The following is a 4,517-nucleotide window of genomic DNA, read 5'->3' as shown; positions in this document are numbered from 1 at the left end:
ATATATATATATATAAGTAGGCTGGGCGATGCGGCTCACATCTGTAATCCCAGCACTTTGGGAGGCTGAGGCAGGTGGATTACTTGAGCTCAGGTGTTCAAGACCAGCCTGGGCAACATAGTGAAACCTCGACTCTACAAAAAATAAACAAAAAATTAGCCAGGTACTGTGGTGCATGCCTGTAGTCCCAGCTATTTGGGAGACTGAAGCAAGAGGATCGTTTGAACCCAGGAGTTCAAGACTAGCCTGGGTAACATAACGTGACCCCATCTCTCAATAAATAAATAAAAGAAGGGGTCTGTCATCTCTGACAATAAATAACTGTAAATACCTGAGAATGGGGGCGGGGGGGCACTGGATCTGATGGCCCTAATTAGGGTAAAAGTAGACCACACACACACATACACAGAGAGAGAAAGACAGAAAGAAAAAAAAAAATCCTGTGTCTTCTTATTAAGGTCTGAAACTGAATTTTAGGTCAAACCATAGGCTATGGTGTAGTGACATATTTTAGTCCCCGATCTGCTAAACATTGGCTGTATGAGCTTGGGCAACTTGTTCACTCCTCTCAAGCTTTGATTTCCTCATCTATGAAATGTTGGGGGTGGAGAGGATGAGGCCACCTTTTACCCATGGTCTCATGTGATTCTAGAATCCTAGAAAGTTACGGATGTAAGGGCTTTTAGTAAACAACAACTTTTTCTTCTCCTTCTTCTTCTTCTTCTTCTTCTTCTTCTTCTTCTTCTTCTTCTTCTTCTTCTTCTTCTTCTTCTTCTTCTTCCTTCTTCTTCCTTCTTCTTCCTTCTTCTTCTTTTTTTTTTCAGACGGAATCTTGCTCTGTCATCCAGGCAGTAGTGCAATGGCACAATCTCGGCTCACTGCAACCTCCACCTCCCTGGTTCAGGCAATTCCTCTGCCTCTGCCTCCCAAGTAGCTGGGATTACAGGTGCATGCCGCCACGCCAGCTAATTTTTTTGTGCTTTTAGTGGAGACGGGGTTTCACTATGTTGGCCAGACTGGTCTCAAACTTCTGACCTCGGGTGATCTGCCTGCCTTGGCCTCCCAAATGCTGGGATTACAGGCGTGAGCTACTGCGCCCGGCAGTGCACATGCAGGTCTTCACCATCTAGCAGGAACCAGAGCCTTAAGCTGCAGGAATTCAGCCCCAAGGGAGGCTTTTCAGGTATCCATCCATCCACCTACCCATTAATTCATCTGCTCACTCATCCATCCATCCATCCATTCATCCACCCACCCGCCCATCCACCCACTCATCCACCCATCCATTCACCCATCTATCCATCATCCATCCATCCATTTATCCAACCACTTATTCATCCATCCACCCATTCATCCTGCCATCATCCATCTACCTATCCACCCATCCACCTACCCACCCATGCATCCACATCTCCACCCATCCATCCATCCACCCATCCATCCACCCATCCATCCACTCATCTATCCATCCATCCATTCATTAATCCATCCATCCATCCATCCATCCATCCACCCATCCATCCATCCATTCACTTATCCATCCATCCATTCACCCTTCCATCCATCCATTCATCCGTCCATCCATCCATCCATCCATCCACCCACCCACCCATCTATCCATCCACTCATCCATCCATCCATCCATCCATCCATCCATACATACATACATCCATACATACCTCATCGAACCCTGCTATATACCACATGCCCCATCCCACGCATACCAAGAAAAACTATATACAGGTGTTGCCTTGGAGAACTCTCATACTAGCCCTGAGAGACAGAGGCAATTATGACACAGGTGATAAGTGTCCAGATGGAAGTCTACCGAGGCCACAATGGAGAGCAGAAGTCAGAGAAAACCTTGTGGAGGAGATGCCCCTTGTGCTGAGTTAGGCTGACCAAGGGGAGTGGGGCTTGGCAGGGAGGAAACCGGGCACAGAAGGGTATTTCAAGCCCTGGAGGCCACACAGATGAAGTCAAGGCAGAGGGGTGAGTTGGTCAGGTTGGAGCCTTAAAGAAATCACTCTGGCTGCAGTAAGTCGTGTGGCAGAACTGTTGGGAAGACTGTGGTAGGAAATCTAGGATGGAGAGGTGGAGGCAGTTAGGATGGAAAGAAGGGGATGGATTTGAGGATCACTCAGGATTGCATTTGCTGAGCTCTGATGCCATACTGGTTGAGGAAAAGGAAGGACTGTCCAGGATAACACTTAGGTTTCAAACTTGAGTGCATGTGTTAGGGGGACCATTCATGGATAAAAACAGTCCACAGGGGCTGTGGGGCTTGGAGTACCAGGGGTTCTAGTAGATAATCGAGGCAGGCAGGGCAGGTAGGGAGAGGTCTTGATGTCCAATAAATTATCAGAACAAGGGAGGGGCTCAAGCCTGTAATCCCAGCACTTTGGGAGGCTGAGGCGGGCAGATCACCTGAGGTCAGGAGTTCAAGACTAGCCTAATCAACATGGAGAAACCCCGTCTCTACTAAAAATACAAAATTAGCCAGGTATGGTGGTGCATGCCTGTAATTCCAGCTACTCCGGAGGCTGAGGCAGGAGAATTGCTTAAAACCAGGAGGCAGCGGTTGCAGTGAGACAAGATTGCACCATTGCACTCCAGTCTGGGCAACAGAGCGAGACTCCATCTCAAAAAAAAAAAAAAAAAAATCAGAACAAGAAGACCCTTTAGAGTCTCACCTGTCCCCACACTTTGTGGCTGGGAACTGGAAGCCCAGGGAGATTAGACAGCCTCAACTGCCCCACCCAGCTCAAGACCCAGTGTAGTACCATGGGGAGGGCATGACCCTAGAGGTAGACACTCCTGGGTTTCAGCCTTGTCCCAACCATATGCTCACTTGGTGGCCCCAGGCAAGGTGTTTAGCCTCTGTGAAGCTTAATTCATTTACTGAAAGATGGGTGTGACGGTGCACCTCCCAGAATGGTGGAGGGAATAGGCCTCAAGCCTCAGTGAGGGACTCCATCAAATGCCACTAGACCAGTATCCCTTCAGCTGTTCCCCTAAAGCCCCACATGGCTCCTCTGAACTCATCTTATCCTCTTATTGTCCCCATGTCACCAGTAAGGAAACTGAGGTTCAGGCTGGGCATGGTGACTTATGCCTGTGATCCTAGCACTTTGGGCAGCTGAGGCAGTAGATCACCAGAGGTCAGGAGTTCGAGACCAGCCTGGCCAACATGGTGAATCCCATCTCTACTAAAAATACAAAACTTAGCCAGGCATGGTGGTGGGTGCCTGTAATCCCAGCTACTCTGGAGGCTGAGGCATGAGAATTGCCTGAACCCATAGGCAGAGGTTGCAGTGAGCCGAGATTGTGCCACTGCACCCCAGCCTGGGCGACAGAGCAAGACTCAATCTCCAAAAAGAAAAAAAAAAGAAAACTGAGGTTTAGAGAGTTAAATGACTTGCTCAAGACTCCTAAGCCACGATGGAGCAGAACTGGCCCTACATCTTCCTGGGAAGAAACCTATGCCCTTGTCATGGTGCCAGGCAGCATGCTCTGCTGAGTGGCACCAATGCCACCACGCCAAGTTCACTTTCTGAGCCGCTCTCCAATCCACCCCTTCCTTTAGACTCTCACGGCCACCATCTTTGCCCAGCCTCCTTCACTTCCTTCTTGCATTCTTGTCCCAGCCTCCTAAAGGAAGCAGGTGGACATCTGGGGTGTGATGCAGGGGGGAGAGGGCAGTGGGGTGCCAGGATGAATGGGCACTGGGGTGGGGAGTGCAGGGGGCTGGATTCAGGTGTGCAGACTGGGGGTGTCACTGCTCCCTGGGGTATCCTGCTTCCTCATTACCAAACACACACACACAGTCCCAGAATACTGGACACAGGGGAGCCACTTACCCAGAGGTGACAGGGTGACAACTTGGTGCCAAGTGCAGAGCAGAAATCATTTCCTCTGACTCACTCAATCTGGGGTGGCAGGAAGAACGGGACGAGAGGAGGGGTGTCTGGGGAGGGAAGGGTGCCTCCCGTGCATCTCACCTGGCTTGGCTGGGAAATTCAGGAGTTCAAGGTTCACAAGGACTTCCGAGAGGTTGGATTTGTGGCAACAGGCAGACCCTGATGGGGGCCCAGGTGTAGGGTGGGTGGTGGTCCCCGTCAGAAGAGCACAGTGAACCCATTGTCAGACAGACTTCTGTCCATGCAGACTTCTGCCCTGGAAAGGGTGTGGTCCCAGATGGGGCTGGGGAGGAAAACAGGTGGCAGCTGTGGAGTGCCTTGCCCTTTGATCTCCGGATGGGAGGGCTTTCAACAGCTCAACAGGGACGGGAACAGGAGGCACAGATAGCAGCTGAAGCCGAGGGCACTGCTAATCAGATGGTAAACGGGGATGCTGCAGATCAAAGAAGTCAAGAGGATCTTTTTAGGGGGGAGGTGGAGTGGGGGGAAGGGACACAGAGTCTCGCTCTGTTGCCCAGGCTGGAGTGCAGTGGTGCAATCTCAGCTCACTGCAACCTCCGCCTCCCAGGTTCACACGATTCTCCTGCCTCAGCCTCC

The 4,517-nt window shown here is 50.7% G+C and overlaps 1 protein-coding gene across 1 annotated transcript in view; it reads right to left on the bottom strand.

The window, feature by feature from the left end:
- The window catches only part of CCL24 (chemokine (C-C motif) ligand 24), a 12,948-nt gene extending 9,060 nt beyond the window's left edge, over positions 1–3,888 (bottom strand). Inside the window, exon 1 of the mRNA XM_011976317.1 lies at positions 3,861–3,888. The gene's annotated coding sequence lies outside the window, so the exon portion shown is untranslated. The remainder of the gene's footprint in view (positions 1–3,860) is intronic.
- Between the last annotated feature and the right edge of the window lie 629 nt (positions 3,889–4,517).

This window comes from Mandrillus leucophaeus, unplaced genomic scaffold (genome assembly GCF_000951045.1).
Source record: "Mandrillus leucophaeus isolate KB7577 unplaced genomic scaffold, Mleu.le_1.0 Scaffold164, whole genome shotgun sequence".
NCBI classification, from domain to species: domain Eukaryota; kingdom Metazoa; phylum Chordata; class Mammalia; order Primates; family Cercopithecidae; genus Mandrillus; species Mandrillus leucophaeus.
This window is presented reverse-complemented; position numbering and strand designations above follow the sequence as displayed.